This window comes from Dermacentor silvarum, chromosome 1 (assembly GCF_013339745.2).
Source record: "Dermacentor silvarum isolate Dsil-2018 chromosome 1, BIME_Dsil_1.4, whole genome shotgun sequence".
NCBI lineage: Eukaryota > Metazoa > Arthropoda > Arachnida > Ixodida > Ixodidae > Dermacentor > Dermacentor silvarum.
Window position 1 is genome coordinate 398,594,628 of NC_051154.1, and position 22,298 is coordinate 398,616,925.

Sequence of the window (22,298 nt, forward strand, 5' to 3'; positions counted from 1 at the left end):
TGTTGACGCATGAAGACCAAGCAAAATACACCCATTTTCAAAATGTATCTCATGCCAGATTAGACCGAATTTATGTCCCTTTTGATTTAGTGTCTTTATGTTCCCATTATGATACACAGCATGTGAGCTTTAGTGATCACTCTTTAGTCATACTTACCATTGGTACAAAAAAAAAGTGTCGAAGTTTAACTGGGAATTGTGGAAATTCAACAACAAATTACTACAGGATGATTTTTTCGTTGCAAAGATCAAGGAATATATAGATAGCATGCGGTTGAATCAAACTTGCAACTTTATGATGCTGTGGGAACAGTTTAAATGCGACTTCAAGGTCGCCGCTTTGGAAAGAGCAAGTGTTGTGAGGCAGAAAGAAAGGCAGCAAGAAAAAGAACTGCCTAGCGAGTTAGACTATATGGTTAACGTAGAAAATGCTAAGCCTGGGCTGTTCTCGAAAGAAATTAAAGAAGTAAAGGCGAAGCTCGATACCATAGAAGCAGAAAAGTATCGTGGCGCAGTGATAAGGGCGAGGTCCGAGCGGCTATGGATGGGAGAAACGCCCACAAAACGCGCGCTATGCGACGAAAAGAAACATGCAGTATCAAAAGAAATTAACGAAATCAGTTTCCGCAATGACGTTACTCAAGACGGTGAACTGATACAGCTTGCCTTTGTTGAATATTATAGAAGATTATTTAGTCATAAAACATGCGATACTGAACGGTTTTTAAGCGAATTTCTGCCGCTTATGCCTAAGCTTTCTGACGAAACAAAACAGTCACTGGAAAGGCCAATAACAGTCGCGGAAGTTGAGCAGGCGATAGACGATCTCAGTCCTGGCAAATCTCCTGGTCCAGATGGTCTCGGTGCCGCCGTGTACAAATTCTTCAAAAGGGACATGGCAGAGTCCCTACATCGAGTTATAGAAGAATGCTACGAAGAAAAACTAACACCACCATCCTTTCGAACATCCCATGTGATCATGATTCCGAAAACTAATGACCCGGTGAAACTGCTTTCTGTGGAAGCATACCGACCAATAAGCTTAACGAATACTGATTACAAGATCTTTATGAAAGTTTTGGCTCGCCGTTTCCAAAGTGCTATCAAGTCCCTTGTAGGTCCACATCAGACTTGCGGAATTAAAGGAAGAACAATTCTTACAAATATTCACGTAGCAAGAACGGTTCTTGAATGTTGCGACGCTATGCAGGATCGAGTTGCAATGGTTCAACTGGATTTGAACAAGGCTTTCGATAGAGTTGTGCATGAAATTCTGTTCCTCATCCTGAAGCACGTCAATGTAGGATCTGTAATTCTAGACGGAGTGAAAATGGTCTATGATAAATGTACAGCGAGACTTGTCATCAATAAGAAACTAAGTGAAATGATTCGTGTTGAAACATCTGTAAAACAAGGCTGCTGTTTGTCATCCCTCCTCTTTGATCTTTACCTGGAACCCTTTTGTTTAAAAGTACTTGCAAATCCGAGTATTCGAGGCTACACTTTCTTCAACAGTGAAGTTAAAATCCTCGCATATGCGGATGATATAGCTGCATTTTGCGCAAATGAAGAAAGCGTGTACGAAGTTGTAGAAGAGGCTAAGAATTTTTGTAGAGCAACAGGAAGCATGATAAGCTGGAATAAATGTCTTGGGTTCTGGCATGGCAGCTGGGAGAGTGCTCCAGACATGATGTGCAACATAAAATGGAGCACAACTCCCGATAGCTATCTAGGAGTTCAACTAAAACACTATAAGGACAGCAAAGACTTTTGGGCAGATGAAGCAAGAAGAGTGAAATTACAAACAGAAAAATGGGGGGGTCATAATTTTTCTGTTTTCAAGAGCAGCCGTTTGTAATATGTTTTTGATTGCTAAAGTGTACTATGTGCTCCAGGTATTAAGCATGACTAGGGTTTCTGTACAAAAACTGCACAGAGTGTTTGCAGTCTTTATCTGGGGGTCGACTTGGGAGCGCATGAGTCGTTGCAACCTTTTTCATAAAGTTAAAAACGGGGGCTTGGGGCTATCGCACCTGTTTTTTAGGCAGATTGTGACGAGGTTTTTCTTTTTGCGTGATCAAGCTGACGTATTTCTTCGAACTGTAATCCAAGTGCGATTACAAGATTCCTTGCCAGACTACGTTGTATCAACCTTTTTTTTTCGGCCAGCGTTGTTATCTGGCTACCTACGCGAAGTTGTAGCGGCTATGCAGATTCTCAAGGGCAGATTTTCCTATGAATACTTATCGTCTGTGACACGTAAGCGATTATACAAAGACTTACTTGATGTTTTTTTGCTAATTCCTGTGTACCGCGGGCTGTACCAGCTGGGCTCAGAGCGCGACGTCCTCAAGCGTGTTAAGCGAATGCCACTGAAAGCCTCAATGAAATCCTTTTTTTTTCCAAGTACATACCGATACCCTCCCTGTAAAACCATGGCTGCAGAGCAAAGGCCTCTTCGTTCCATGGTCTGTAAACTGCCTAATATGTAGAAAACCGGAAACAATTGAACATCTTTTTCTTGATTGCCATGACGCGATGTTCCTATGGGATGTGCTTCAAAGGACTTTAAAAAAGGACCTACCTTTAAGCGCTTTCGGTATTCCTTACTTACCTTGTGTGGAACCAGAGGGTGTACCAAGTGATATGTTCATGGTGATGTGTATGCACAGTGTCTGGCGAACAAGAATGGACGTCAGACATGCGCATTTGAGTCCAAGATCGGCAAGAGATTATTTAATTGAAGCTGTTATCTACATACGAGATGTATACAAGGCATTAGATGATCCTCCAGAATGGATTACTGTTTTTGATCTTTTGGCCAAAATCAAGCCACTTTAAAACTCACGAACTAGCCGAGAGGCTAGGGATTTTCCTGTTCTTTTGTTTGCAATTGCTGTTTCTGTGAAATGTTGATCACAAGGTAATAAAAAAAAACCGCCCTCGTGGCCTAACGGATAAGGCATCGGTCTCCTAAACCGGGGATTGCGGGTTCGAGTGCCGCCGAGGGTAGCCGTTTCTTTTGAGAAACATTATGCTTTTAAATCTTTCCTGTATAAAGGGGGAAATTTTGCGGCGCCTTGTGTCTGCAGCTGTCATCGCTTCCTGCTCACCCGTATTTTGCAGCCACCAAAAAAAGTTGGCAATGTAGAAAGTATGCGTGCACGCCCTTGACGCGAAGCCCTCGCGGCCTTACGGATAAGGCATCGGTCTCCTTAACCGGGGATTCGGGTTCGAGTGCCGCCGAGGGTAGGCGTTTCTTTTGAGAAACATTATGCTTTTAAATCTTTCCTGTATAAAGGGGGAAATTTTGCGGCGCCTTGTGTCTGCAGCTGTCATCGCTTCCTGCTCACCCGTATTTTGCAGCCACCAAAAAAAGTTGGCAATGTAGAAAGTATGCGTGCACGCCCTTGACGCGAAGCCCTCGCGGCCTTACGGATAAGGCATCGGTCTCCTTAACCGGGGATTCGGGTTCGAGTGCCGCCGAGGGTAGGCGTTTCTTTGAGAAACATTATGCTTTTAAATCTTTCTGTATAAAGGGGGAAATTTTGCGGCGCCTTGTGTCTGCAGCTGTCATCGCTTCCTGCTCACCCGTATTTTGCAGCCACCAAAAAAAGTTGGCAATGTAGAAAGCATGCGTGCACGCCCTTGACGCGAAGCCCTCGTGGCCTAACGGATAAGGCATCGGTCTCCTTAACCGGGGATTCGGGTTCGAGTGCCGCCGAGGGTAGGCGTTTCTTTTGAGAAACATTATGCTTTTAAATCTTTCCTGTATAAAGGGGGAAATTTTGCGGCGCCTTGTGTCTGCAGCTGTCATCGCTTCCTGCTCACCCGTATTTTGCAGCCACCAAAAAAAGTTGGCAATGTAGAAAGTATGCGTGCACGCCCTTGACGCGAAGCCCTCGCGGCCTTACGGATAAGGCATCGGTCTCCTTAACCGGGGATTCGGGTTCGAGTGCCGCCGAGGGTAGGCGTTTCTTTTGAGAAACATTATGCTTTTAAATCTTTCCTGTATAAAGGGGGAAATTTTGCGGCGCCTTGTGTCTGTAGCTGTCATCGCTTCCTGCTCACCCGTATTTTGCAGGCCACCAAAAAAGTTGGCAATGTAGAAAGTATGCGTGCACGCCCTTGACGCGAAGCCCTCGCGGCCTTACGGATAAGGCATCGGTCTCCTTACCGGGGATTCGGGTTCGAGTGCCGCCGAGGGTAGGCGTTTCTTTGAGAAACATTATGCTTTTAAATCTTTCCTGTATAAAGGGGGAAATTTTGCGGCGCCTTGTGTCTGCAGCTGTCATCGCTTCCTGCTCACCCGTATTTTGCAGCCACCAAAAAAGTTGGCAATGTAGAAAGCATGCGTGCACGCCCTTGACGCGAAGCCCTCGTGGCCTACGGATAAGGCATCGGTCTCCTTAACCGGGGATTCGGGTTCGAGTGCCGCCGAGGGTAGGCGTTTCTTTTGAGAAACATTATGCTTTTAAATCTTTCCTGTATAAAGGGGGAAATTTTGCGGCGCCTTGTGTCTGTAGCTGTCATCGCTTCCTGCTCACCCGTATTTTGCAGCCACCAAAAAAAGTTGGCAATGTAGAAAGTATGCGTGCACGCCCTTGACGCGAAGCCCTCGCGGCCTTACGGATAAGACATCGGTCTCCTTAACCGGGGATTCGGGTTCGAGTGCCGCCGAGGGTAGGCGTTTCTTTTGAGAAACATTATGCTTTTAAATCTTTCCTGTATAAAGGGGGAAATTTTGCGGCGCCTTGTGTCTGCAGCTGTCATCGCTTCCTGCTCACCCGTATTTTGCAGCCACCAAAAAAAAGTTGGCAATGTAGAAAGTATGCGTGCACGCCCTTGACGCGAAGCCCTCGTGGCCTTAACGGATAAGGCATCGGTCTCCTTAACCGGGGATTCGGGTTCGAGTGCCGCCGAGCGGTAGGCGTTTCTTTTGAGAAACATTATGTTTAAATCTTCCTGTATTAAGGGGGAATTTTGCGGCGCTTGTGTCTGTAGCTGTCATCGCTTCCTGCTCACCCTATTTTGCAGCCACCAAAAAAAGGTGGCAATGTAGAAAGTATGCGTTGCACGCCCTTCTGACACGCGACAGCCCTCGCGGCCTTACGGATAAGGCATCGGTCTCCTTAACGGGGATTTTTTTTTTTTCGGGGTTACGAGTGCCGCGAGGGTAGGCGTTCTTTGAGAACACTTATGCTTTTAAATCTTCTGTATAAAGGGGGAAATTTTGCGGAGCTTGTGTCGCAGCTGTCATCGCTCCTGCTCTAACCTTTTATTTTTGCAGCACCAAAAAATTGGCAAGTAGAAAGTATGCGTGCACGCCCTTGACGCGAAGCCCTCGTGGCCCTAACGGATAAGGCATCGGTCTCCTTAACCGGGGATTCGGGTTCGAGTGCCGCCGAGGGTAGCGTTTCTTTTGAGAAACATTATGCTTTTAAATCTTTCCTGTATAAAGGGGGAAATTTTGCGGCGCCTTGTGTCTGCAGCTGTCATCGCTTCCTGCTCACCCGTATTTGCAGCCACCAAAAAAAAGTTGGCAATGTAGAAAGTATGCGTGCACGCCCTTGACGCGAAGCCCTCGCTGGCCTTACGGATAAGGCATCGGTCTCCTTAACCGGGGATTCGGGTTCGAGTGCCGCCGAGGGTAGGCGTTTCTTTTGAGAAACATTATGCTTTTAAATCTTTCCTGTATAAAGGGGGAAATTTTGCGGCGCCTTGTGTCTGCAGCTGTCATCGCTTCCTGCTCACCCGTATTTTGCCAGCCACCAAAAAAAGTTGGCAATGTAGAAAGTATGCGTGCACGCCCTTGACGCGAAGCCCTCGCGGCCTAACGGATAAGGCATCGGTCTCCTTAAACCGGGGATTGCGGGTTCGAGTCCCGCCGAGGGTAGGCGTTTCTTTTGAGAAACATTATGCTTTTAAATTTTCCTGCATAAAGGGGAATTTTGCGGCGCCTTTGTGTCTGCAGCTGTCATCACTTCCTGCTCACCCGTATTTTGCAGCCACCAAAAAAGTTGGCGATGTAGAAAGTATGCGTGCACGCCCTTGACGCGAAGCCCTCGTGGCCTAACGGATAAGCATCGGTCTCCTACCGGGGATTCGGGTTCGAGTGCCGCCGAGGGTAGGCGTTTCTTTTGAGAAACATTATGCTTTAAATCTTTCCTGTATAAAGGGGGAAATTTTGCGGTGCTTGTGTCTGCAGCTGTCATCGCTTCCTGCTCACCGTATTTTGCAGCCACCAAAAAAAGTTGGCAATGTAGAAAGTATGCGTGCACGCCCTTGACGCGAAGCCCTCGTGGCCTAACGGATAAGGCATCGGTCTCCTTAAACGGGGATTCGGGTTCGAGTGCCGCCGAGGGTAGGCGTTTCTTTTGAGAAACATTATGCTTTTAAATCTTTCCTGTATAAAGGGGGAAATTTTGCGCGCCTTGTGTCTGCAGCTGTCATCGCTTCCTGCTCACCGTATTTTGCAGCCACCAAAAAAAGTGGCAATGTAGAAAGTATGCGTGCACGCCCTTGACGCGAAGCCCTCGTGGCCTAACGGATAAGGCATCGGTCTCCTAACCGGGGATTCGGGTTCGAGTCCGCCGAGGGTAGGCGTTTCTTTTGAGAAACATTATGCTTTTAAATTTTTCCTGCATAAAGGGGAAATTTTGCGGGTGCTTGTGTCTGCAGCTGTCATCGCTTCCTGCTCACCCGTATTTTGCAGCCACCAAAAAAAGTTGGCAATGTAGAAAGTATGCGTGCACGCCCTTGACGCGAAGCCCTCGTGGCCTAACGGATAAGGCATCGGTCTCTTTAACGGGGATTCGGGTTCGAGTGCCGCCGAGGGTAGGCGTTTCTTTTGAGAAAATTATGCTTTTAAATCTTTCCTGTATAAAGGGGGAAATTTGCGGCGCCTTGTGTCTGTAGCTGTCATCGCTTCCTGCTCACCCGTATTTTGCAGCCACCAAAAAAAGTTGGCGATGTAGAAAGTATGCGTGCACGCCCTTGACGCGAAGCCCTCGCGCCCTTACGGATAAGGCATCGGTCTCCTAAACCGGGACTGCGGGTTCAAGTCTCGCCGAGGGTAGGCGTTTCTTTTGAGAAACATTATGCTTTAAATTCTTCCTGCATAAAGGGGGAAATTTTGCGGCGCTTTGTGTCTGCAGCTGTCATCACTTCCTGCTCACCCGTATTTTGCAGCCACCAAAAAAGTTGGCAATGTAGAAAGTATGCGTGCACGCCCTTGACGCGAAGCCCTCGTGGCCTAACGGATAAGGCATCGGTCTCTTAAACGGGGATTGCGGGTTCGAGTCCCGCCGAGGGGTAGGCGTTCTTTTGAGAAACATTATGCTTTTAAATTCTTTCCTGATAAAGGGGGAAATTTTGCGGCGGCCTTGTGTCTGCAGCTGTCATCGCTTCCTGCTCACCCGTATTTGCAGCCACCAAAAAAAGTTGGCAATGTAGAAAGTATGCGTGCACGCCCTTGACGCGAAGCCCTCGTGGCCTAACGGATAAGGCATCGGTCTCCTTAACCGGGGACTGCGGTTCAAGTCTCGCGAGGGTAGGCGTTTCTTTTGAGAAAACATTATGCTTTTAAATTCTTTCCTGCATAAAGGGGAAATTTTTGCGGCGCTTTGTGTCTATAGCTGTCCACTCCTGCTCACCGTATTTGCAGCCACCAAAAAAGTTGGCGATGTAGAAAGTATGCGTGCGCGCCCTTGACGCGAAGCCCTAGCGGCTTACGGATAAGGCATCGGTCTCCTAACCGGGGACTCGGGTTCAAGTTTGCCGCCGAGGGTAGGCGTTTCTTTTGAGAAAACATTATGCTTTAAATTTTCCTGTATAAAGGGGGAAATTTGCGGCGCCTTTGTGTCTGCAGCTGTCATCACTTCCTGCTCACCCGTATTTTGCAGCCACCAAAAAAAGTTGGCGATGTAGAAAGTATGCGTGCGCGCCCTTGACGCGAAGCCCTAGTGGCCTACGGATAAGGCATCGGTCTCCTAAACGGGGACTGCGGGTTTCAAGTCTCGCCGAGGGTAGGCGTTTCTTTGAGAAACATTATGCTTTTAAAATTTTTCCTGCATAAAGGGGGAAATTTGCGGCGCTTTATTTGTGTCTGCAGCTGTCATCACTTCCTGCTCACCCGTATTTTGCAGCCACCAAAAAAGTTGGCGATGTAGAAAGTATGCGTGCACGCCCTTGACGCGAAGCCCTCGTGGCCTAAAGAGATTCTACTTCCGGCCACCGCAGTGAACGGACGCAGAATGCCTTGCTCCGTAGGAGCGGTTACAGCGGCCCTCGGCCGTGGTACCAGGTGTACGGATAAGCCTTACCCGGAATACCAAGTTGTTTTGCCTCATCTGCCTTCAGGTACTTCAGTTTTGTACACTGTATTTTTGCACGCTGACGTTAAAACCAGGCCGTATCGGGTCGAGCACTTTCGAGATGCTATCGCGAGTCTTGCACTGCTGCCGGAAGTGGTGGCCCTTGGCGCCTTCCAAATGAACCACGTATGGGCGGTGACCTTCCGTGATGAGGCTTCGAAGAAAAAGATGCTAGCGGCGGAATCTTTCAACGTGAAAGACCAACCCTGCATGGTTTTTGATCCGTGCAACCAAGGCATCAGGCTGAAGCTTTATTGGCTGTTGCACTTCGTTCATGACGACGAGGTTCGTGCAGCCTTAGCCCCTTACGGAAAGGTTACAGATGTCACCCGAGAAAAGTGGCGAGTACAGGGATGCAATGACAAAGGGTCCACCACCCGTTTGGTGACACTCCAGCCAAAGCCTGGCGTGACAGTTGAAGACTTGCCTCATCAGGTGCGTGTGGCGGAGAACTTAGCGCTCGTGCATGTTCCAGGAAGACCCCCGTTATGCCTCCGGTGCCATGGAACGGGACACATCCGGCGCGAGTGCCGCATACCACGCTGTGCACTTTGCCGCCGCTACGGCCACGAGGAACAAGAGTGCGTGAGGTCGTATGCTGCGGTAATAAGCCCAGTCAAAAGCGACGAAATGGCTGAACACATAATGGACCACGCTGACGCTGATGCGGCGTCCCGAGCAGAGACCGATGAGCAGGCGGCAGATAGCACGCACCCGGAAGCGACTCCAACACCGGAGGAAACCAAGAGCTCCAGTGGCGGCCAGACTGTCGACGCAAAGAGCGTGCTGTCTGAGAAACAGACTACCGAAGAAAATATGACTGACACAAAGGGTGCGCCATCAGCGAGCACGTCGGAGTCGACCACGAAAGACGAGACCGGGGATTCTGAGGATATCGAAATGATAGCAGCTGCCAAAGCAGCTGCAAAGAGGCCTCGTGAGGTCATTGATGGATGTGAAGACACACCGGAACGATCGAGCAGCGGCGAGCCCTCACCGAAGACGCCTATAACAAGGCGACCCGGCTTCAAACCGAAGCCGAACATACCGCCTGACAGGCGGACGACTTCAACACCACCCCCGCAATAGCGGGGAACGGACTGTGCCGCCACAGCGTGCCCTCAGTGCTAGACCTACAATAGCGGACATGTAGATCTTGCCGCGTACTGTTTATTGCCTTTATTGCCTGCCCAGACGTGAGTATCATTCTGTCTGTATGCCTAATCTAAACATGGCTGTTAGTCTGACAGTTCCCTTTTGCGTAGGGACGTTAAATGTGAGGGGTCTGGCATCCCGCAGAAGGCAGTGCCAGATAAACCGGCTCTTGTTAGAAGATGATATCGACATAATGGCAGTGCAGGAAACCAAAGTAGAAAGCGAAGAGCAAACAGACAGAATGGTCGAGCCTTTCAGGAATAGGTATAATGTATGCGTGTCTCACGCCAGAGGAACTTCAGCGGGTTGCATAATACTTGTTCGAAAATGCACTGATATTGTTGTGCAAACTGTCACGTCCAGTGATGACGGTAGGCTACTAGTCATTGACTTTAGTTTTTGCGGCCTCCTCTGGCGTGCAATATGTGTTTATGCGCCGAATAAGATACACGAACGCGAAGAATACATAGGAAACCTGAAAGCCTGTATGACGTACGAAAGAAAGATAATATTATTTGGGGACTTTAACTGTGTGTGTAGACCGCAAGATCGAGCAAACAGATTGACCTATCGCGATAAAAGTGCGTTACTGTTGAGCACGCTTGTAAACGAATTTGAACTAGACGACGTTGGTTGTATTTTTGACGGCGACGAGCACGTACAGTATACGCACTATCAAGGTGTAAGTCACGCTAGACTTGACCGCATATATGTTTCTGCTGAAATCACACCGCATCTTACTACGTACCGAGTAAAGAACGTCACATTTAGTGATCACTGCTTGGTGACAGTGACAGTAGGTACCAAAGCAAAAGTATCAAGATTCAATTGGAATTTGTGGAAATTAAATGATAAATTGTTGGATGATGAAATTTTTCTTAAGAAAGTAAAGGAGAAGATGGATGGAATATTTTCGGTTGAAACTTCTAACTTCACAATAGTTTGGGAACAATTTAAGAACGAAGTAAAGATTGCCGCGATTGAACGAGCTTGCGTGCTGCGTAGCAATGAAAAACAGCAAGAGAAAGAACTAAAGAGCACGTTAGATTTTATGACTACTGTTGAGAGTACTAACCCTGGACACTTTAGCAAGGAAATACGTGACCTGAAAAGTAAACTTGAAGTGATTGATGAGAATAAATATCGCGGGGCGATGGTCAGAGCACGAGCGGAAAGACTATGGCTCGGAGAAACGCCTACTAAGCGGGCACTCGGTGAAGAAAAAAGGCAAGCAGTAAAAAAAGAGATAAAAGAAATAAGATATAAAAACGAAGCGACACGTGATAAAGAATTGATAAAGAAAGCGTTTGTTGAGTGTTATCAAAGACTGCTAAGCCCTAAAATAAAAGATACAGTAGCCTTTCAAAATGATTTTCTATCGCTCATGCCAAGGCTAGACGATGAAGTGAGAGAAACGCTTGAGCGGCCAATTAGTCTGCATGAGGTAGAACAGGCCATTGATGAGCTAAGCACCGGCAAGGCACCCGGGCCTGATGGACTAGGCGCTGCCATTTACAAAACCTTCAGGAAAGAACTGGCACAAGCGTTACACCGCGTGATAAATGAGTGCTATGATCGAAAAAGGGCACCATTATCGTTTAGAAAATGCCATGTAGTGTTAATTCCAAAATCAGATGATCCCAGGAAATTGATGGCTGTTGAGGCCTATCGACCAATAAGCCTTACAAATGTAGACTATAAAATATTTACAAAGGTGCTAGCCAAGAGATTGCAGAGCGTTATCACACACCTCGTACTGCCTCACCAGACATGTGGCATCAAAGGAAGGACCATTTACACAAATATACACACCGCTAGAACTATCCTTGAATGCTGTGACATAAATCTTGATAACATAGCTATGATACAACTAGATCTTCAGAAAGCATTTGACAGGGTCAATCATGACATATTACTATCAGTATTAGAACATTGTAATGTAGGAAGCGTCATCACTAAAGGCATCAAAATGGTGTATGAAGAGTGTGCCGTAAACCTTATAATCAACAACACCTTAAGTGAGAACATTCCAGTGCTGTCAGGTATAAAACAAGGGTGTGCGTGCTCGTCTCTTCTTTTTGCACTTTATTTGGAACCCTTATGTTTAAAAATTCTAAGAAATGAAAGGGTGCATGGTTATTCCTATTACACCAGTGAAGTGAAGATACTGGCATATGCGGATGACATCGCCATATTCTGCAGAGACAAGGACAGTGTTAAAGAAGCTGTTAAGGAAGCTACAGCATTCTGCAGCGCTACCGGAAGTGCCATTAGCTGGGATAAGTCTCTTGGCATTTGGCATGGAAATTGGGGGGAAACGCCGGAGACGTATGCAAATATGCGATGGACAAATATTCCTGTTAGTTACTTGGGAGTGCCTCTTCAGCATTATAGAAATACCACAGAATACTGGGCAGGAGAGACAGACAGGCTGAAGGACCAGTCTGAAAAATGGGGAGGGCATAACTTTTCTATGTTTTCACGCGCAACAGTCTGTAATGTATTTTTTGTTGCAAAAGTGTTTTATGTACTTCAAGTGTTCAGTATGAGTAGAATTTGTGTCCAGAAATTACACAGAGTGTTTGCCACCTATATATGGAATTCTACATGGGAACGCACCAGTCGGTCAAACTTGTTCCTTTCCATGCGAAACGGAGGACTTGGACTGTGTCATTTGTTTTTGAAACAAATTGTTTCAAGGTTTTTCTTTTTGCGAGACCAAAGGGATATTTTCTTGAGTGCTGTTATACACGCTAAAATGTGTAATCATATTCCGGAATATATTGTGTCGTCAAACGCAGAGACACGGGGAACACTGAGCAGCTTTTGGCGCGAAATTGTCTCAGCTTATCAAGTACTGAAGTCGCGATTTTCCTTAGAATACCTGGGCACAGTTGCGCGTAAACGATTATACAAAGATCTACTCGATGTATTTTTGCCAATACCGTTGTACCGCTCCATCTATCAACTAGGACAAGAACGTGACGTTTTAAAACGAGTTCGGAAAATGCCAGTTAGAGCGTCATCAAAAACCTTTTTTTTTCAACTGCACACAGGCACGCTCCCTGTAAAACCGTGGCTGGAAAGTAAAGGTATCTTTGTTCCATGGGGATTGCACTGTTTGATATGCCAGAAGACCGAAACGATAGAGCACATCTTTCTGGACTGTCACGATGCTGTTTTCCTGTGGGACATTCTTCAGCGGACAGTCAAGAAGGAGTTGCCAGTATCACCCTTTGGTATCAGATTTTTGCCATGCGCAGATACAGAGGACGTGCCATGTGACATGCTAATGCTGTTGTGCTTGCACAGTGTATGGAAAACGAGGATGGCGGTCAGGAATGCGGATATAAACGCACGATCGGCAGTGCAAAACTTCATTGAACACTGTGTGTACGTACGAGATGTTCTCAAAATCCAGAGAGACCCACCGGATTGGTTACCTGTTCTTGATAAGCTGGCTTCTCTGAGGCCATTTTAACCTCCCACTCCAGCCATGAAAAGGCTCACGCGTATTTTATTATAATTGTATCCTTGTCTGTATGAGTTGTGTGTTTGTAAGTGGCAAACCGGTAATAAAGAAAAAAAAAATCCGTCGGTGGTCTAGTGGCTAGATACCTGCCTTCCACGCAGGAGGCCCGGGTTCGATTCCCGGCGTCGGAATGTTTAAGGGTCTCATGGTGTAACGGTTAGCACTCTGGACTCTGAATCCAGCGATCCGAGTTCAAATCTCGGTGAGACCTTTTATTCATTGTTTTGTACTAAACTAAAATAAATTATTCAGCAGTGGCATTGATGGCACTGCTTTTACGCGTCGGTCGTCTCCGTTCCGGCGTGGTCTAGTGGCTAGGATACCTGGCTCTCACCCAGGAGGCCCGGGTTCGATTCCCGGCGTCGAAATGTTTAAGGGTCTCATGGTGTAACGGTTAGCACTCTGGACTCTGAATCCAGCGATCCGAGTTCAAATCTCGGTGAGACCTTTTATTTATTGTTTTGTACTAAATTAAAATAAATTATTCAGCAATGGCATTGATGGCACTGCTTTTACGCGTCGGTCGTCTCCGTTCCGGCGAGATTCCACTTCCGGACGTCGAGGCGAACGGACGTGCCATCATGTGCTCCGAAGGAGCGGTCTCAGCGGCCCATCTTGGCCGCGGAAACAGGAACATTCATGAAGACAACCAGGATTATCAAGTGATGCTGCCCCATCTGCCAAAAGGTCGGATTGTTCTTAATACAGTTTTTTTGCATGGTGATATCTGTGCTCGGCCGTACAGAGTCGAAGACCTCCGGGATGCCCTGGCCAGCCTGGAAATGCTCCCCGAGGTTGTCGCCTTGGGAGCTTTCCAGATGAATCATGTGTGGGCCGTAACACTGAAGAGCTCAGAAGCAGTCAAGAAGTTGTTAAGATCTGCAACAATTACTGTCAAGAGCAGGCGCTGTCTAGTCGTTGACCCGAACAACCAGGACCTACGCCTTAAAATGCACTGGGTGCTCTATAATGTCAACGAAGAAGACATACGTGAGGCTCTAGCGCCGTACGGTGAAGTTACGGAAGTTTCCCGAGAGCGCTGGCGTGCACAGGGCGTCACAGACAAGGGCTCCACAACGCGTCTGGTTAACCTCAAGTTGAAGCCGGGCGTTACAAGTGATGATATCCCGCATCAGCTTCGAGTCGCGGGAGAGCCAGCTTTATTAGTGGTGCCTGGAAGGCCACCACTTTGCTTGCGCTGCCAAGGAAAAGGCCACGTTCGCCGGGAGTGCCGGGTGCCCCGATGCTCGCGTTGCAGGCGTTTTGGCCATGATGAAAGCCAGTGCACGCCTACATACGCAAACGTCACAGGGCCGTTGAAGAATCCAGATTCCTCGGTGCTTGTCATGGACGAGGCGGAGGCTGAGGAAGCGGCAGCCGCTGAAAGTGAGAAGGTTAAACCGCAAGTAACGCCCACAGCACCCGCCCCCTTTCAGCTGGCCGTGATGTCCGTACCATGCGAGCAGCCGGCACCGCAAGAAAAGCAGTCTGACCCGGAAAAGGACAGGCTGCACCTGTCAAAAGAAGCCAAGGAAGACTCAGCTGCAGCGACTGACTCCAACGCGCTGAGCGCAATGGAGACAGATGCGACTACGTCGTCGAGTAAGCGGGCGCACATCGAGACAGTGAAACTTGACGACCCGAATGGTGGCCTGAATGCCGAGGAGCCGCCTGCTAAAGCGGCACTGGGCCGACGGCCGTCATTCAGGCCGAAGCCGAACATTCCCCCAGACAAACATGTTGCAGACACGACGCCGAAGTAGGCGCCGGGGTCTGCGCTTTTTGGGTGCCAGCACATCAAGGTGCGAAAGACTTTCACACGCATGGACGGCTTCGGGGAGCGGAGACATCAAGCTTGTGTTGCAGAAGGTGCAAGCGTGTCAGAAAGAATTCTGCAAGGACTGGCCCAACCCGGTGAACTGTCTGCCGTGCGGTCGCGCACAGAGGTGAGCGTCGTGCGACCCGTTCGCTCCTCACAAAATATGCACGATAAAACTGGGCAGCCGCTACGAGTAGCTACACTGAATGTAAGGGGTTTAGCTGCCCGGAGAAGGCAGTACCAAGTGAGCCGACTATTTTTAGAAAATGAGTTGGATCTTGTCGCAGTGCAAGAAACTAAAATCGAAAGTGAGGAGCAGACGGACTGCATGGTGGAAACCTTTCGAACGCGCTACAATGTTTGTATTTGTCATGCTGTGGGAACATCCGGTGGATGCGCGATCTTCATCCGCAATAACCTTGACATTTCGGATGTGAGCATTGTTGTTTCTGAAGCAGGACGATTGCTAATTGTTGACTTTTATTTTTCCGGCCAGCCTTGGAGAGTGATATGTGTTTATGCACCTAATAACGAGAACGATCGCGTAGCCTTTTTCGGAAAAATCGAGCGTTACTTGAAGTGTTTGAAGCGTATTGTTATGCTTGGCGATTTCAATTGTGTTTTGATGGCTGAAGACAGAGCTAAGAATGTGTCTGGCCGCGATAAAAGTGCAAATGTACTGCAGGCGTTAATGCACGAAAATGATTTGGACGACATGGGATGGCTTCTTTCGAATGGAAATCGGCCCGTGTTCACGCACTTCCAGCGCGGAAGTAGCGCGCGGCTCGACAGAGTGTATGCCTCGGTTGACTTTGTGAACATGTGCACTAATTATGAAGTAAAACATGTCTCTTTTAGTGATCACAGCCTTGTTATGGTCACACTCGGTGGCAAGAAAAGGAAAACGCAATTCAGCTGGCAGTTATGGAAGTTCAATGTAAGACTACTCGATGACGAATTGTTTAATGGAAAAGTAAAAGGAAAAATTGAAAGCATGACCCGCACAGCAGCAAAGTCACGTGCGGCTGAATGGGACCATTTCAAGAACGAAGTCAAGCTGATAGCGATCGAGAGGGGAACATTGCTCAGCCATAAAGAAAAAGAAAAAACAAAAGAATTGCAATGCCAGCTTGATTTTATGATCAGCATGGGAACAGCGAATCCCGGGAAATTCTGTAAAGAAATCCGTGAAGTTAAGGGTCAGCTCGAGGCTCTCGACGTTGAAAAGTATCGATCAGCAGTAGTAAGGGCGCGAGCTGAAAAGCTCTGGATGGGGGAAACTCCCAATAAGCGCGCATTGTGCGACGAAAGGAGATATGCAACACAAAATGAAATCCGAGAGATAAGGTATCAAAACAATATTACCAGTGACATTAACGAAATTGAACGAGCATTTGTTGAGCACTATCAGAACCTAATAGGTGAAAAAAGAAGCGGGAGCTCTCCGCTAGAGCCGGAGATTCTTGATTTAATGCCAAGGTTAGATGAAGATACTCGAGCGCTTTTGGAGCAACCCATTAGCGTAGATGAAATCAAACATGCGATCACCGAACTAACGTTGGGGAAAACACCTGGGCCAGACGGCCTTGGTGCCGCGTTCTACAAAGCTTACGCCGATGATTTGGCACCCATTTTGCATGCAGTAATCACAGAGGCGTTCGAAACGAAAGAAATGCCGCTTTCTTTCCGCGCCGCTCACGTAGTGCTGATTCCGAAATCTGACGACCGTACTAAGCTGCTATCTGTGGGGGCGTATCGTCCGATAACGCTCACAAACACGGACTACAAAGTTTACACAAAAGTGTTGGCAAAGCGACTGCAGAGTGTCATCAAACTTCTTGTTGGACCACACCAGACATGTGGCATAAAAGGACGCTCTATCTGTACAAATGTGCATGTAGCCCGCAGTATTCTCGAGTGTTGTGATATTTTTGGCGATCGAGTAGCTATGTTGCAGCTCGACTTAGCAAAAGCATTTGACCGTGTGTCGCATGAAGTTCTTTTCAGCATTCTTGAACATGCAAACATAGGCACTGTGATACTCGATGGTTTAAAAATGGTGTACAGTGACTGTAATATAAACATTGTGGTGAACAAGAAACTAACTGATAGTATTAAGATCAGATCATCAGTAAGGCAAGGTTGTCCATTGTCCCCTTTGCTCTTTGCAATTTACTTAGAGCCATTCTGTTTATCTCTAATAAGCAATAAAAGGATTAATGGCTATAAGCTTGAATCGTCACATGTTAAAGTGCTTGCTTATGCTGACGATGTGGCAATATTTTGTACGGATAGGGAAAGTGTGCAGGAGGCAATAAGCGAGACTCATAGATTTTGCAGACAAACCGGCTGCGAGATCAATTGGGACAAGAGTATCGGCTTTTGGCATGGAAGCTGGGATGTCACGCCAGGCTGTCTTCGCAAATTTACAGTGGACTGTGTCTCCTTCGAAATATCTGGGTGTGCCTCTTGAGCACTACAATAGCACTGCACAATACTGGGAAGAAGAGACGTCGCGTCTAAAAGAGAAAACCGGAGGATGGCAAGGTCGCGATTTATCGATGTTTGCAAGGGCAACTGTTTGTAATTTATTTTTAATTGCCAAAGTGTGGTATGTTCTCCAATTTTTGTCCATGACACGTGTGAACGTACAGAAAATTCACAGAGTTTTTGCTGTTTTTATTTGGGGTTCCACTTGGGAGAGGGTCAGTCGAACACACTTGTTTCGTCCTGTTCGAGATGGGGGACTTGGATTGTCGCATTTGTTCTTACGACAGATTGTTTCTCGTTTTGTCTTCTTGCGTGACCAAAGTGATTTATTTTTGCGTACGATGCTTCAGGTTCGCTTGAAGGATGTTCTTCCTGAAATTATTGTGTCTAGTGCAACGCCTGTAAACTGTGGGGTTAAAGGCTACGTGCGGGAGGTAGCAACTTCCTTCCGAATACTAAAAGCTCGATTTTCAATGCAATATCTGAGCACAGTGACAAGAAAGAAACTTTACAAAGATTTAGTTGAAGTTATGCTGCCAGTGCCTATGTACAGAATGAATACTATGGAAGCCCTGGGCAAGATGTGTTAAAAAGAGTTAAAAGGATGCCAGTGAGAGCAAATGCAAAATCTTTTTTCTTCAAGTTGCATACATCTACCCTTCCTGTGAAAACATGGTTGGCCGAGAAAGGAATATTCGTGCCCTGGACGACGAACTGTGTAATCTGTAAGAAACCCGAGACCATTGAGCACGCATTTATTGAGTGCTGGGATGCCGTATTTTACTGGGACATCTTGCAAAGAACGCTTAAAAAGGAACTGCCGATAACACCGCAGGGTATACGCTTCCTGCCGGTAGACAGTGATCAAGAGTTCCCATATGATATGATTATGCTCTTAGGCCTCCATAGTCTTTGGAAAACACGGATGGCGGTAACGCACGCTGATGTAAACCTGCGGTCAACCCAAGAAAATTTTATTGAAAGTATTGTTTTCATACGTGAAATATTTCGTGTACAGACGGAACCGCCTGATTGGTTGGATGTCCTTGATGAATTGGTGAAGTTCAAAGAATTTTAGCTTGCTACGGTGGCCCAAGTAGGCCAGCGTACTTTTACATGTGTATGTGTATCTGTGTGTGTGAATAAAACAAGGTTCATAAATAAAAAAAAAAGGTCTCATGGTGTAACGGTTAGCACTCTGGACTCTGAATCCAGCGATCCGAGTTCAAATCTCGGTGAGACCTATTATTTATTGTTTTGCACTAAATTAAAACAAATTATTCAGCCGTGGCATTGATGGCACTGCTTTTACACGTCGGTTGTCTCCGTTCCGGCGTGGTCTAGTGGCTAGGATACCTGGCTCTCACCCAGGAGGCCCGGGTTCGATTCCCGGCGTCGGAATGTTTAAGGGTCTCATGGTGTAACGGTTAGCACTCTGGACTCTGAATCCAGCGATCCGAGTTCAAATCTCGGTGAGACCTATTATTTATTGTTTTGCACTAAATTAAAACAAATTATTCAGCCGTGGCATTGATGGCACTGCTTTTACACGTCGGTTGTCTCCGTTCCGGCGATTCTGCTTCCGGCCACCGAGCGTGACGGACGCATGATGACGGGCTCCGTAGGAGCGGCTTCAGCAGCCCAGAGCGGCCGCGGTAACAGGAGTGTCGTTGCGGACAACGAGTACCAAGTTGTTTTGCCGAGTTTGCCAACAGGGCGTTTTGTTGTGAACACCGTTTTTTTAGATTGTGATATCAGGGCCCGCCCATACCGGGTGGAAGATTTCCGCGATGCGCTCGCCCCGTTATCGCTCCTGCCGGAAGTGGTGGCTCTCGGGGCCTACCGTATGAGCCATGTTTGGGCCGTGACCTTCAAAGACAACGAAGCTGTGAAGAAGATCGTCAGTGTTGGTGAGCTACAGGTCAAGAAGGGCCGATGCCTCGTCATTGACCCCGCCAACCAGGATGTACGCTTAAAAGTGCATTGGCTGCTGCACACCGTTCCTGACGAGGACGTGCGTCTTGCCTTCGCGCCGTTTGGAAAGGTCACGGACGTCGCCCGCGACCGGTGGCGGGTGCATGGCGTGGCTGACAAGAACTCTACCACAAGACTGGTTACGCTGAAGTTGAAGCCGGGCGTAATGCTTGACGACCTGCCACACCAGGTGAGCGTCTCCGGCGAGCTGGCTCTTGTGGTTGTGCCGGGCAGGGCCCCTCTCTGCCTACGCTGCCGCGGGACGGGCCATATTCGTCGCGACTGCCGCATTCCGCGGTGTGGTGCCTGCCGACGCTTCGGTCACGAAGAGAGTCAGTGCGAGCGGACGTACGCTAGCGTGACCGGACCCGTGAGCAACGACGACAACTCCGCCCTACTCATGGACGAGGCGGACATGGAAGACACATCGTCCACGGCTAAGGAAGCAGCTGGCGAGGTGGCAGAGTCGGAGGCACGACCTCAGAAACAGGGGCAACATGTCGATGAAGCCGTCGCCACTGAACAGCAAGAGCAAGTGGAGGGCACTGTAGCCATGCCGAACCGTGAGGAAGAGAGCCCACCTGACCCGGGAGCGGCCTCCACCCCCCCTGAACATGAAGACATGGACACCCATACCGGGCTTGCCAACTTGCAGGCGGGGAAACGTCCGCGCGACCAGACCAATAGCCTGGCTACGTTGCAGGACAGCAGCGGCGGAGACGAGCCACCGCCCAAAGCGCCAGGTATGAGGAGACCAACCTTGAAGCTGCGGCCGAACATTACGGCCGATCCACGGCAGGCGGGTAAACCGCCTCCGTAGTTCTGTACTGTGTTTTGCTTGAGGCGGGTTGGGGGGTTCGTGAGTGCAATGGCCGTCACCCTGAGCGCTATTCTCTTGGATATGTGTCAGGAACGAGGGCCCGAGTTGCATGTCAGTGTTGTTTTCGAGAGGTCGGGTTGTGTTCCCTTTTGTGGCACTCAACGCGGTTATCGGCGCGTCATTATCAACACTCGTCCCTGCGTAACTGTGACGGGCACCATTCTACCGTGTAGTCATGGCAGCTAATATCGAAGGAGCGCTACGTGTAGCCACGTTAAATGTACGAGGGCTCGGTGCAAGAAGGCGGCAATGTCAGCTAAGTCGCCTACTCTTAGATAATGACTTGCATCTTGTGGGAATCCAAGAAACGAAAATAGAGAGCCAAGAGCTAACCGACAGAATGGTGTCCAATTTTCGTGCGCACTTTGACGTGTGTGTTTCTCACGCTGTTGGTGGATCAGGTGGTTGCGCTATATTCATTCGAAGAAACTTTGGCATTTGTGTGCAGTCAGTGTTTTCGTGTGAAAGTAGGCGCCTTTTAGTGGCTGATTTTTGTTTTTGCGATAAGGATTTCCGTGTCATTTGTGTCTACGCACCGAATATTCAAACAGACCGGCGATCCTTCTTTGAGCGTCTTGAAGAGTACGTAAACTGTGACAAGGTGGTAATACTGCTGGGCGATTTTAACTGTGTATGCACTGCTGACGACCGCGCAAAATTTTCACACGTACGCGATAGGAGTGCTGAATTGCTAAATGCAGTGGTGCACGATTACGACTTGGAAGATATCGGTAGTGTCTTCGCCAGCGGTACTCACCCGCAGTTTACGCACTTCCAGCGTGATAGCCACGCTCGGCTAGATAGATTATATGTGTCAGCCGAATTGGTGCCCTTGTGTAGTGAATATGATGTGCAACCCATTGCATATAGCGATCACTGCTTGGTAACTGCCACCTTTGGGAAAAGACAGATCAAACACACCTTTAACTGGGACCTCTGGAAATTGAACGCGCAGTTGCTGGATGACGATGCTTTCGTTGATGCTGTTGCGAAGGAACTAGAAAGCCTGATTTCAGTCGAATTAGCAAGCTTCGCCATTAAATGGGAAGAATTTAAACAGAAAGTAAAAACAATGGCTATTGAAAGAAGCAGTGTCCTTCGGCATAACCTGAAACAGGCAGAAACGAACCTTCGCCAGCAACTGCAATTTTTCATCAGCATGGAAAGTGTCCAGCCTGGTGTGTATGTTAACGAAATAAAGGAAGTGAAAGCCGAACTCGAAAGGATAGACTCTGAGAAATACAAAGCCGCCGTTGTGCGATCAAGGTCTGAGAAGCTGTGGGCGGGAGAAGCGCCAACAAAACGAGCTCTCTCAGACGAGAAAAGGTACGCATGTCGGAAGGAAATCCGCCAGCTAGCTAAAGGCAATGACATCACGTCCGACAAAACCGACATCAAACAAGGGATCGTCGATCACTTCAAAGCCTTCTTAGGTCAGCCACGCGAACCTAAAGATGGCTACCAGACGGAATTCCTTTCACTGATGCCAAAGCTCGATGAAGAAGTTAAGGCACGGCTAGAACATCCCATTACCCTGAGTGAGATAGAGTGCGCAATAGACGAGTTGGCGCCCGGTAAAGCACCTGGGCCTGATGGCTTAGGGGCTACTTTCTATAAAACGTTTAAGTCAGCGCTGGCTCATGTCCTCCATCTAGTTATCAGCGAAGCGTATGACCGAAAAAGATTGCCCTTGTCTTTCACAACCTCGCATATCGTGCTAATCCCGAAGAGTGATGACGAAAAGAAACGTTTGTTGCCAGGCTCATATCGCCCGATAACTCTAGCCAACGTTGACTATAAGGTATTCACGAAAGTTTTAGCGAAACGACTGCAAAGTGTCATAAAAACATTGGTAGGGCCTCACCAGACTTGTGGCATTAAAGGCCGCAGTATTACAACAAATGTACACGTGGTTCGAAGTGTGCTAGAGTGTTGCGACGCGATTGGCGATTACGTCGCGATGATGCAGATAGATTTGGCGAAAGCCTTCGACCTCGTCTCGCACAAGGCTCTACTATGCATACTCGAACATACGAACGTTGGCAGTGTCATAACGGAAGGCGTAACGATGGC

At 48.0% G+C, this 22,298-nt stretch overlaps 8 non-coding genes across 8 annotated transcripts; all 8 read left to right on the top strand.

Moving 5' to 3' along the window:
* Positions 1–2,939: 2,939 nt before the first annotated feature.
* On the top strand, positions 2,940–3,012 carry Trnar-ccu (transfer RNA arginine (anticodon CCU)). Its single transcript has one exon. It is a non-coding gene; the product is annotated as a tRNA-Arg (tRNA).
* Positions 3,013–13,121: 10,109 nt separating this feature from the next.
* Trnag-ucc (transfer RNA glycine (anticodon UCC)) lies at positions 13,122–13,193 on the top strand. Its single transcript has one exon. It is a non-coding gene; the product is annotated as a tRNA-Gly (tRNA).
* An 8-nt stretch (positions 13,194–13,201) lies between these two features.
* Positions 13,202–13,273, top strand: Trnaq-cug (transfer RNA glutamine (anticodon CUG)). The gene has a single exon. It is a non-coding gene; the product is annotated as a tRNA-Gln (tRNA).
* An 85-nt stretch (positions 13,274–13,358) lies between these two features.
* Trnae-cuc (transfer RNA glutamic acid (anticodon CUC)) lies at positions 13,359–13,430 on the top strand. Its single transcript has one exon. It is a non-coding gene; the product is annotated as a tRNA-Glu (tRNA).
* Positions 13,431–13,438: 8 nt separating this feature from the next.
* On the top strand, positions 13,439–13,510 carry Trnaq-cug (transfer RNA glutamine (anticodon CUG)). Its single transcript has one exon. It is a non-coding gene; the product is annotated as a tRNA-Gln (tRNA).
* A 5,033-nt stretch (positions 13,511–18,543) lies between these two features.
* Trnaq-cug (transfer RNA glutamine (anticodon CUG)) lies at positions 18,544–18,615 on the top strand. The gene has a single exon. It is a non-coding gene; the product is annotated as a tRNA-Gln (tRNA).
* Positions 18,616–18,700: 85 nt separating this feature from the next.
* Trnae-cuc (transfer RNA glutamic acid (anticodon CUC)) lies at positions 18,701–18,772 on the top strand. Its single transcript has one exon. It is a non-coding gene; the product is annotated as a tRNA-Glu (tRNA).
* An 8-nt stretch (positions 18,773–18,780) lies between these two features.
* Trnaq-cug (transfer RNA glutamine (anticodon CUG)) lies at positions 18,781–18,852 on the top strand. Its single transcript has one exon. It is a non-coding gene; the product is annotated as a tRNA-Gln (tRNA).
* The last annotated feature ends 3,446 nt before the right edge of the window (positions 18,853–22,298 follow it).